Genomic DNA, 12,856 nt, shown 5'->3' on the forward strand with positions numbered 1-12,856 from the left:
TAAGTATTGAATATTTTTTCTATTAAGAACTTTTAGATAGGTGGAATAAGTATGTATAATTCCCTGCCTGTTGCATGTATGAGGGTTTCCCTCTCTTTCCACTACGTCCTAGATCTTCTCATGTATGACCAACACATGCTCATTACCTGACAGACAAGGTGCACTTAATCAGTATTCACTCAGGACAGAAGTTGTGGCCATATTTTGCTCATTTAATTTTTAAGGGAATTTTCTTATAGCTTTTTTCCTGTAAATTACCATGTTAACACTTGAACTGATACCATTTTTTTCCATTTACAGTGGATATGGACATCCAATTAGGAAGGTCATTGTGCATCTTCTCTCAGAGCTGAAAAGAAGCTTCAGCATTCAGGTCTAGCAGAAAATTCTACTCAAACAGGTATGATTCTCCACATCTATTCTTAACTCCTGTTATCCATCGTCAAACCAGAAGTAAGGTACATATTTTCTGTTGAAGTATGTAACTTTTGCATCTTGGTATGGAAGATATTTATTGTCACATTATTTTAAATTTGAGATGTGCGTAATTTGGGCAACTTTTTTATTTGAGTCTAAGTTAATATTCCCAAAAAACATCTCCAACTTTAAGTATTACATGATAGACCCATCAAAGCTCTGTATAAATTTGCTGAGCTCAAAACCCATATAGAGCACTTCTTAATTGAAGCACAGTGAACATCCTTTCACCCTCATAAAACAATCGGGTTCGTAGGCTAATGTGCCCCCAGAACTTAATTATTCTGTAAAAGTTTTGGATTTTTTTTACTGTCTGTGCAGATTTAAGCGTTATTTATTCTTTCAGTACTTCATTCTGACACTCTAGTTTTTTCATGATCATGCAAATAAAGAAAGTCTGAACTAGGTGGAAGACTCCCGTTTGTTTTCATTCTGTGCTGCTGGTGAAGTCTATAACATTCAGATGCCTAATAGAAAAATACATATTCAAGACTCCCATTTTTTAGCTAAATTTGAAATTTGCTACAAAAGATAATTAAGTATTGAGATTTAACTGTTAACATACTGAAAAGAAAAGTAGATATGCACAGCAATTTACATGTTGATGTCATGTATATTGAGTAGCTAGGTATATTTATTTTTTTATTTATGTAGAAAAAAGTTGCTCTTTAGACTAAAACAGCATTTTGACCTTCCTAAAAATGGTACTAGCTTAAAAGTAGAGTGGTACAAACTGCATTCCTTGTATGTAATTCTGTTAGCATAGAACTAACAAGTAATGACTAATTTACACTGCTTATACTTTTGCACATCTCGATTTAATTAATGAAAACCATTTACATATCATTACATTTAAGTTGGCTTGATTTGAGTCAGCTTCAGTTTTGTGTTCTGTGTCATTGAGTAACCAGTTTTAAATATTTTCAAATGCTACAGGAAACATACGAACCAAGTCTTTTTCTTGAAAATTTATTTTTAGACATAGATGCCATTTTGGTAGTTGAATAAAGTTTAAACTTGTAAAATTTTTTACGGAGCTTTAGTTGACAGTGTTGGAAATATTTTTGATGTTCTACAATACAGTTTATTTTTAATAAAGTAGTAACAGTATAATGTTTTGTGGGATTTCTTAAGGTTTGGATTTCTAAAGTATTGTCCATACTAAGGAAGAATTTCTTTACTTTCTCGTTTAGCTAAGGAAAGCTAATGCAAGGAGAAGGATATGAGAGACTTACGCCTTAGCTGTATTTCTAATTAGTTATTTCACATTGTGGTGCGTTCATTTGAATGTTGACACAACTTTTTAGAAAATATTAATTGTTTACTATCATTTTGAAAGAGTGATCACTTTCTGATTCTGCTCTTTTCTGTAGTTAATGAAATCAGATTTTTTCCTGGTAATTTTTCATTCTATTTTTCCTTTTTTGCTTGGATTTCATGTTAGATGAGTGAAAAAGACACTGTGTGCAAAGACATAGAAACAAATCCTAATGTAGCTGGTTTAGTTATGGTTATTTACTGTTCTGTGGGTTACCTGCCATTTGTTTTCCCTACTGACAAACATCTGAATAAGGGTTCTGAATGTCAGCACTCAACTTCAACCACATTTGTTATAACTAGTATCTAGCAATATAGGGGTTCAGTCAGCTTGAGAAAAAATAATTAAGAAGTAGTTGATAGTGGCTCTGAGATCTAAACAATCAGAATTCCTTCGTTATTGGAAGTTAATTCTGCCTGAGTTTTTCAACTGCTGCTTTTTAAAGGCCATAAAAATAAATAAAAAAATAAAACAGGATGTAGTGTTGGGTCTGCATGTAGTCCAGAAAGCCCATGTAAAAAAATACCCAAATAGAGTAGTAAAATAGAGATGAACCAATGTAGAATATGTTACGATCAAAATACTATGGAAATGTAAATAGATAACCTGATCCATAAAGCTAAGGTTAAATTTCTGTTTAAAGCATAGACCCTCTCTATATATTCAGATGAATTGGCTTGAGTGGGATAATACAATGATCTGGGTAAGCAGTACTTGATATTACACCATGGGTGGACAAAAAGCTAAGATGAAAATTGGAAGTAATTTTTAAAGTAACTCTGAGAAATGTTAAGATTATAAATTTCTAAAGTAACAAATAATTCCAGCTGTTAGTGGAACTGAATAAAATAATTGTGAAATTGTAATATTGCCAATTCTTGCATATTTAATTTTTTTTCTCGCATATTTTTCCTTGTTGAAAATATCTTTTATCTTCCACTATACCAATGAAGCAGGAATAAAAAATTGTCCTCAAAAAGATAGTAGGACCAGAGTTTTCAGAGTTAATGCAGTTTCTGTTTCTTTTATTATTCTCATCAGAGGGACAATGCATGGTCAGTGTAGCACAATCATTAAAAACTGAAACTGTTGGAGCTGAAATAAGTGAGCTAAAGAACTGGACAAAGAGTTTCACCAAGAGCAGCCATAATTAGGATATGAAGAATCCATTGTTTTCTGAACTTACTCTTAGTCCAATGTTTAGACTGATACGGCGATCAAAAGCTGCTGCTGCTTTCCTTCTGTTCCGCAAAATATGTGCTATGTAAGTATCAGTTACAGTTTTCAGATGTCCTCTGCTCCCTACAGTAGATACCACTTCTGGCCATTGGATACAGTGAGCATGTACTTCACACTGTATCATATGTTGTCATTGGCATAGCCTGTTTCAGGAAGAGGGCTCTGAAATGGAGAAGTGCTGCAGTGGCATTCTCCTCTCTTACAGGCTGGTCTTCCCACATTAACGTCTTGTCGCAGAGTAAAAAAATACTGTACTATTGAGAAAATTATAAGTCACACAAATGGAAGAGTAATGAAATAACTGCTGGAAAGCAGGTTCTCTTACCCTTAATGTTTGGCCTGCCTATCATACTTTTTAAATTTTTGCATTCTTTGCTCCCGGGTATAGAGCGTACCTTCTGTGTCTCTCATCCGTACCCCAGCAGCCATCATGCCATTTGCAAAGATTTATAGTAAGTAGTGTTCAAGTTCCCAGGAGGGGAACTGAATCAGCCCCCACAGAGTCCCAATGCCTAGCTGAGTCTGTTGAGTTTTATGTACAGCACCGACCCGTTTGTAGTTAAGCTGTAACGGACTAGTCACACTGCACATGCCACATTGTGACCCCCTGTTCTGATGAGTAGCAATACATCAAGCTGGCTCTATAAGTTGTTGATGTGGACCTCTGAAACTGGAATGCAACTGCGCTGCTTTTAGGTGTGTCTGGGCTCTGGAAGTAGTTCAGTCACAGTTGTATGGTGTGGCTTTGACACATGAGACTCGAAAGATTTCACCTGTAAGACTGGTGAGATCTACATGTGGAAGCTCTAGTGCCTCTGTATCTTTGGCCTTGTTAATCTGCAATTTGGGTAAACAAACCCAGCATAACTGTTTTAGATAAAAGTGATTGTACGCTGATCAAGCTTTAGCTCAGAATAACGTCTCCCAAAAGCTCCAGAGCTAGTTGATTGAAAAAGGCATCTTTAAAAGGAGTAAATCATAGTTTATTCCAGGCCATGTCTGTGTGCCAGGTTACTTCATACAGTATTCCTTCTGGTCTTTAAGACTTACTTAACATTTTAATTTTCTTTTAGAACTGCACACTCTGTCCCTCTCCCACCCCCTTCAGAGATGCCCTTGGTACTGTAACCTCGCTAAGGCCTTGTAATTTTTGGAATAGAAGTTTTCATTGCTGTAGATTTTGAAATACACTCTTCTCAAAGATGAATTGCATTATGCAATTGAACCGTGTTACACATGCTGTGGATCACTATTGTGCTTCTCTGAAGTACACAGAATCAGTTCTGAATAAAATGTTCTGGGGTTTGTCACGTACGTTTATTTGGGATGCCTGTAATCTATCCATGCATCCCAGCTCTCATGCCCCATTTAAGTGATCACAACTCTTATCTGCATTATCAGAGGAAATGTGATACAATAATAGCAGAAACATTGTCTTTTGTTGCCCTGAGTAGCCAGAAATAACAGTGATAATTACCAAAAGAGATATACCTGCATACTACTTGTAAGGATGGTGCAGGAGGCTTTTTTCCCCTTGCCATGAAATCCTCTGCTAGGGCGGTGTTAGCATGCTCAGGCCCCCTGGAGCAGTCATGTTGGGAGTGCTCCTGGCTGTGGGCAAAGGATGGCATACAGCCAGAAGTATTATTTTAGCTGTTCTAGTGTCAGAACATAAGTTATGCTTAGTTCATATTTTAAAACATTGAAAGCATATGCTAGAAAAAAAATATTTTAACTTAAAGATGAAAATAACTGAAATGAAATGAAAAATGAAATTAAATGGGATCTGTGGCATTGGTCCTAAGGATGTGTCTCACGATCAGCTGTCTGGCCTTCAGATTACTTTTCCAATTTACTCGTGCCTTCATGGTTTTTTTCTTCTGTTAAGAACAAGCCTGAGTTCGCAGCAATGCACGTTTTCCAGTGACCTGCAGTCTCTGATGAGTATATAACCAAATGCTGTTCATAAACGTAACAAACTGATCAAATCTAGGTAATGGTTGACATACTATAAAATCTAGTCACGCAATCAAATGTTTAAAAATTTTTTTCGAATTTGGTACCAAGACAAGTGTTTATCTTTTAGATTTCATGTATAGGAGTAACCTATTCATCTGTAATGGTATTTTACAAATAATAGGGTATATTAAGACATTCTTCTCTTTCAAAAGATTATGGATACCTACTTTCATTACTCTTTTTTTCCACGACCCATGATGGGAAAAGAAACGTCTTCCTCAGTGTTTGTGCTTTCAACCATTTGTAACTTGTCTCAGAGGTATATTAGGATACAAAGTGAATGTGTCAGCAGAAAGTGTCATGTATTATCACCTCTGTCCTACTCATTGATTGTAAACTGCAAGCACGAGACATTCTCCATGGAAATATGTTGATTTGTTTCTGGCTGTAACTGACAGTGAGTCAACAACAGACTCTTTGTGTCATCCTTTGCTTAAATCAATAGGGGGTTTTGCTAAATTTATAATCCTGTTTTTTTTAGAAGCAACACAGTCCTTCGAACTGAGAAAAATTATATGCCACCATGATTAATAGTTTGAAGCCAAACAGTCTATGAGTTTCCCTTGAATGAGTCATGTTAAAAGGAACTTACTGTATTTTGTATCTTAAATAATAGCAAAAATTTTATTCTGAAATCAATAAATGTTGTGAATTTGTGTGTAACTTTGCCTGACTTTGTTAATCAAACATGGAACAAGATGTAATTTAATGTATATGAATTAATATTAATTCTTCTGTGTATGGGCTGATAATAATGCTATCATCAGTCCTCTTACTGATAGTCATATGGCCTACGTGCAGTCATTTGAGAGGCTTTTAAGACCAACCATCTACTTAGAGTGACAATCTATTAGGTATCTTTCTTATATGCTGCTTTTATCTTTTAGTAGGAAAGATGAGGAAAACTATCTGCATGTTGTAAATATGTCAAAAAATCAAAATGTTTCTAGTTTCATTTCTAACACATTTATTATTTTGGCATAGTGAGAAGGTTAACTTCAGATGATTTTTTTTTTTTTCCCCCCTAAAAGAATTTAAATCTCTGATCAATAGGATTGAGTTGTTGTAGATATTAATTTAGTCATCATTTGGACTGTATAAACCCATCCTTTACCAACAGGCTACCAAAAAGACAAGGAAACAATAATTTCTTGTATAGAGATCATCAACATTAAAGTGCTCTCTTTTTTTTTATGTTCATAGGATATAATATTCTACATTTTAAGTATTTTTTTATGAGAAACGGAGAAAGAATACATTAGATCCAACAGACTTACCAAAAGATTTGTGCTTAATATTCAGCATGCAGATTGTTTTTTAAAGGTCTTCTAACAGAACATAATCTCTTCTTTTAGCCTCCTCCAAACTCTGATGCTTTCCAAAAAAAACAGTTGATGTTTTTCTCCAGATTTGACAGAGGTTTAACACCTATTTTTTTGCTTGTTTTTGCTTTTTGGATGATGCAGTTGACTATTGTTAAGTCGTTGGAATATGTGCAGATGGCTGGGGCAGTAAAAGTGAAACTTCATAACTGTGTCTGAGGAATACATTATTTAGGAACTTACATGAAACCAGATTGTTAGTAGAGGTATAAAGGGTCTCTGGAACAGATCTGGTCTCAACCAATTAATTAAAGCGCTTTCTTAGAATCCTTCATCCGTGGTTGTACAGCACATCTAGGTATATAGTAGAAGAAATTAAATGTCATGAATATTCTCCCCTGTTTTATTCCTCTGGCTTTTGGAGAAATGGTGAGACAGGTAAAAAACATGAGAGGTAAGCTAGGTACGCTACTGCCATTGAAATTAATTAATTGAATATGGATATGGGGAACAATATGCATATAAGTGAACTATATGGCAGTAGCAAGCATCGGGTTAGTTTCACAACTCTATGGCAGAAGATCAAGTGAAGAGTGAAGGAAAGAAGATGGATAAAAGGACAAGGCAGGAAACAAAGGATGAGAGAGAAGAAAAAGCGTATGACATGAAACTAGGATCTGAGATGTTCTAGAAGGTTACAGAAAATAGCTAATGAAAATAGTGCAAAACACAGCTTGGGATTTTAACTTCTTTTTTTTTCCCCCCTTTTTGACTACACAAATCTCTCTTTGGCTGTTTCTGCAGCTCTTTCTGCTAGCAGTAACTGTAAGATATTTTCTGTCTTCAGGTATTCTTGTACAAAGCCCTGTAGATTGAAGCACAGCTAGACCTTAGTGTCTTCATCATGGAGGAAGCATCATTAGTACAATTTGGAAAGGTTGTGAAAAGCAAGAGCAGCTATAGAAGGAAAAGAAAGAAAAAAGATACTGAAGGGAAACCTTGTAAGTGAAGTATGCTGATAGCGAAGGGGGTAGACTTGGGCTCCTCGGAGCATATCTATTTGCATGAAATGCTGAGTGCTTTCAGGTGCCTCGCTTCTAAGAGAGATTCACTTTTGATAGTAATGGTACTGAGTACTAGGGAGCAGCAAGAGCAGGACTCTAAGGTTAAAGGTGAACCAGGAGCTGAGAGCAGCCACAGCACAGGATGTACACCTGAGCTGGATAAGCACAGCAAGGTGGTAACAGCAACAGATCCTACAAACAGTCCAGGGATCGTAAGGGAAAAGCAAGACAACAAGCCAGATCTAAGGTGACTCCAGGAAACCTGACCAACAATGGTTGAGGATGGTAGGTACACCTACAGCGTAGAGCAGTCTGAGGCTAAATGGATCTTGTGGGGCAGGTGTTGTGAGTGGAGGTCCCAGGTGGGGCTCATCAGAGCCATTACAGCCTCTTGGGGCACTCAGCCCTGACATTGAGCTTTTCAACTGATTGAGCCCAAATGGAGCTCTTTCATGACGTGACTTGTCAGACCAAACTACAGTGAATACAAGTGCAGGGTATGATAACCAGATTAAGATTGTACTGATTAGTCATGTTTAAGGTATGCCAAGCTAAAAAACTTCTGATTGTTTCAGATGACCTTAGGTAGGCATGATGTCTCTTGTAGAAATTATGCAGCTAACTGTTGTGATAAGAAATAGGTTTGTGATCTTATTTTATTTGACCTAATGCATATATCTTAATGTGCAAGACAAGGATAAGTAAGCAGACTAGTGCTTGTGTTAAGCCTTGAGTAAATGCCGAAGGCCAAAGTTTTACCCATACTGCATGTTGGTAATAATGGAAGATCTTGGTAAAGCCAACTCATTCGTGTGTACTACTACAGGACTGAGCATTTTGTACTTCAGAAGGTCTGAAGTACGCTTTCAGTGTCCACTCTGAAGTGGACTCCACTCTTTACATCATGTGAAAGATTATTTCATCCTGATTCCTGACAGTTCTCAATTTTCTACTAACTCAATGAAATAAAAACCCTAAAGAATCAAATATTTGGCAATAAATCAACTATAAATCCTCATAAGGACTGAATGCCTTTAACTGTTTTACTCAATCTCCTAATTTTTCATACAATTACATGAAAAGAAAATCAATTGAAGAAAACCCAGGTATGGGAGAGGAAGATTTGATTGGGTTGTTACAGTGTGAAAATTACTCTGCTAAAGTCTGCAAATCCTCAAGTAAGATAACAGCCTGAAATCAATGGGACTACATGCAAATGTGCGGGTATATCCACGTGGCATTTCTTCTTGTGTGTGTTGAGCCTTTCAGTGGCAAGAAAGTCTTCATTGACGCTGAGATAGAAAAGTATAAATGTGTTATGTCACCATTACACTATACGTTATAGTAATGGCAGAATCTGATCCTGGAACAATTAAAATATCTGTATATTAAAGAAAAAGAACACAGTTATTTTATATGATAAGCTTGCCTCTGTATGACTTAACCACCCTGCTATTGAAGCAGGCAAAAATGCAAGGATAATACAAACCTCTTTTCCCTCCCCCAAGGAATGAACTGTATTTAACTGAATTGCTGTGGGGTTTTTTGCATTTTCTGGGATGTAATCAATCAGAATCTGCACTCGTGAAAATATTTTACAGTGTATAGGCAACAATGTGTTGATATTAGAGAATGCCCACTTCTTATTTCTATTGGCTTTCCTTTTTTAAAAGTCTGTATCTAGCTAATTTTTAGGTGTTTGAGTGCTTCACATAACCATTTTCTATTGAAAAAATAGAACTCAAAGCATATTCTAGATTACAGGTAAACCTCTCTGTGGCAGGTAAACATGCATATTTAGATTGTGCCAGCATCAGCTTAGATCAATGAACAGAGTTTACATTTAAATCTCACTTCTAAGTAATCTTCTTCTAAGCAATCGGTAATTGCAGAGCCCTGCTGATTTAAGACTCCTGTTCTCTAGAAAGAAGGCTTATGCTGCAGGATGGGAAATGAAGCTAAAGAACTTTCCTTTCTATAAGAAAGTAACGTGCTTTTTCTCAATGTGTTTTAATTCACCTGAATAAAGCCACTCGTATTTTTGGCATATAACAGCAAACTGAACCCCTAGTGAATACGAAGTTAGTGGTTAAGACCTACGAATAGAATAGCATCCAAATGATTTCAAGTATCTAGGGCAGTAGAAGCCACTAGAAACTACCCAGCATGTAAATAACATTTAGCTAAAACTTGTATGACAAGTTAAATCATTTGGTATCCAACGGGGTTCATGAGGTTTCTTCATATATGCCTATATTAAGGTTAAAATTCCACAGATATATTAAAAATAGATATACAAACCCAAAAAATCCCACACAATTAAAGCAATTTAATCACACTCCACTTTATTCCTACACATCTTTTAACATAAAAAAAAACTACATGAAGGCTACTGCATAGCTCTTCATATACTTTGTGATAGTCTTCTACCTTCCAAAAGTTGCCAGAGTCTGTAGAGGAATATTTAGGAATATAAAAGAAGAATTGCAGTAATTTCCTGAAGCTCAGCTGTGAAGAGGGGAGGGTAGAAGCGTCTTGGTTTCTGGAATAATTCACTAGAAACAGACTGTAGAAAGCCCCAATGAAAGATGCATCATAGACATCTAAGAGCTATTCTGAATAATTTTACAAGTGGCACACTTTCTTGGATTCTAGCTTAGGATTTTTTTTTTCTGTTAGGACACAGAAGCAGCTTTAGCCATTGTTCAGTCCAACTTTATCCCAGGTTCTTAAAAATTTCTGTGAAATTTCTTGCTTGGGCCCTTCAGACCTTGACTGTCAGGGGAGTTTCAATTCCTTGTGTAATGTGAGTATGTTGCTGTTGCAATTTCATCTAGCCAAGTGACCCTGAGGCTTTTTTTGTGGCCTTTCATTTGGTACTATATTTACTGTCACTGACATTAATAAAGTCAGTGTATTACCTTTCTTTATTCTGACTTTCTACCCTGCAACCAGGAAGAATTGTTTCAGAAGATAACAGTAGCTTTTCTTTATTCTGGTGATTAAATGTAAGAGAAGTCTTACAGAACCTTCATTTAATTCATTCACTGACCCCCTTCAAACATTAGAATTAATTTCTTTTATCACAGGCTAATCAGTTTTCTGCAACAGTAAGTATGTGGTTGTGGGGTTTGTGTGGCTTTTTTAAACTAATTTAGCAGTTGCAGAAGAGAGACACCATTCATCGCAATCAGAACTTGGGAATCAAAACACAATCAGATGCTGAGAGTCCAGACTGTAATAAGTACTTGATTTGTGACTCAGAGCGGCAGGAGACTATAATGTCTGAAGACATTTATAGTTACAGGATGATTTATGCTCTTCATTTTACAGGAAAGACATGGAAAAACGGAAAGGTAAAGACCCAGTGTTTGAATAATACCAATTGCCTTCTTAGTGAGACACAATGTAAACCTTCCAGCATGCTGGGATGTAAATCTGACCTGCTATAACCCATTTCCAAAATTTCAAACTGACTTACTCAACGCCTACATTTTATCTGATGCCATAAAAAATTATAAATTAAAAAACTGAAATTAACTCTGGTAAACTTCTTCCTTGATGGTTATTATTTAAACACCCTCTAAATATTCTTAGGGTTATTCTTGCACACTTTTTTTTTTTTTTGCAAGGGTCACAGGGGGTCAGTAACATGCAAACATGGTATTATTGCAAAGGTCAGTAACATCCAAAATCTTGATTATTTCTTCTTCCTAATAATAGAGTGTCAATTCTTTGGGAACGGGCAATGTCATGATATGGTTTTATTACTGCATCTCATTTGTGTAGCGCAGCTATCACAATGCTCCCCTTTGATAGATCAAATAGCTTCTGACCTTCTGAGATTGATGTAGTAACTTTCTGCTGACAACTCTCCTGGTTTTGCAAGAGTTGCTTTCAGAAACGTAGTCATTGGTTAGTGCAAAGGAAGGAGGGAGGTATATTGCAGGACTCCTAATTGTTACTAATTTTTAGTGGGGCCTTGGATCTGTCTTAAAATAAGATTCATACTTAGCAAAATAAATCTCTGAAACCTTATTTATGTCAGCACTGTATTGAGGGAAGTTTATTAAAAAGCTGCAGAGAGATTTGTGTTCAGTCAGCATCCTACTGTTGTTCTCCTCCCATCTGGGACATTAACACTAGAGAGTTTGAGTTCTTTAGTTTATTGTTATTTTTATTTTTGTTATTTATTGTTATATTTATTGTTATTTTTCTTCACAGTGTAATTATTAGAGCAGTATTGTAATGCTAGCAAAACCCAAAAGCTCCCAGATCTGAAACAGTATAAAGTGGCTGCAAAGAACCTAAACTAAACTGGTGATATGAATTTGATATGGATTCTTCCTCCTTCAAATAAGCTCTGTTTCTCTAAAAGAACTTGGATTTTCCAATCAATTCATAAAAGTATACGCCTTTATCCATAGAGAAAATAAAGGATTATGGCATTCATTACTTCTGCCCGCTCTTGTTATATTTAATAGCAAAGACTTTAATGGAAGTTGAAGGATATTTTTTAATACAATTAAATAACATCGAAGTAATGATACTTTTCATTCCCATAGCTTTTCAATGTAAAGCTAATTATCTTCCCAGTTCTCTGTAGAATAGGCATGTATCATTATCCTTATTTTCTAGAGAGTACAATGAAGCACAGCAAGGTTAAACGAATTTCTCAGAACTCGAAGAAATTATGGAAAACCAAGAATAGTACTCTAATTTCTTGTCATCTTGTTCTGTTCTGTTTTCACAAGATCAGTCTTTATTAAGCTGTCATCTGAAGCACCTCTTAACAGGTTATACCCATGAAGAATTTAAATGAGAGACTTCTAAAGTTCACTTAGGAGATGAACTATCAAGATGGGATATAAAAAGCATTGCACTGCAGATGAGTTTTGTCAGGTATACACAGTTTAAAGTCCCTGTCATACTGCTTTGTTGGATGCACATTTCTCGTGGACTTTCTTTCCATGACTGGAGCGCTCACCAAAACAAAACCAAAAATGTCATTATATCGGAGAAATAGGCAGCTTGTGGTACTGCTGGGTTCCTTTAAGCCTAATGAGTTTCCTGCTGCTGTAGGGAACCCAAACTACTGGTGATGTCCTCTGGTAGCTTTTGTACTGCAAGCCTTACATTTTTTACAAGGCGAAGGAGAATGATCTGCAGTTCACGTCATGCAGGGGCACAGCTCTTGGCTTTTCTTTGGACCCTCTTTTACTTGCTTGTGTCTGATTATGGGGAGTTGGGCAAAACAGGGATGCCTGTGGGGTTTTTTTCATTCTTTGTTAGATCTTACCAGATTTTGGAGACTTCAAGGTGAAATCGCTAGAAGCAAAACATTGTCCTCACAAAATTATATGGTACATACCCAGTTTATGCAGCTTTAAAAGAAAAAACAGAATCAACACAAAGTC

General features: G+C 36.1%; 1 long non-coding RNA gene across 1 annotated transcript in view; it reads left to right on the forward strand.

Annotated features, from left to right (window-relative positions):
• LOC141739540 (uncharacterized) overlaps positions 1 to 12,856 on the forward strand; it is a 42,359-nt gene that overhangs the window by 965 nt on the left and 28,538 nt on the right. Inside the window, exon 2 of the long non-coding RNA XR_012585734.1 lies at positions 301 to 400. This is a non-coding gene — a long non-coding RNA (uncharacterized LOC141739540). The remainder of the gene's footprint in view (positions 1 to 300; positions 401 to 12,856) is intronic.

The sequence above is a fragment of the Larus michahellis genome, chromosome 2, assembly GCF_964199755.1.
Source record: "Larus michahellis chromosome 2, bLarMic1.1, whole genome shotgun sequence".
NCBI lineage: Eukaryota > Metazoa > Chordata > Aves > Charadriiformes > Laridae > Larus > Larus michahellis.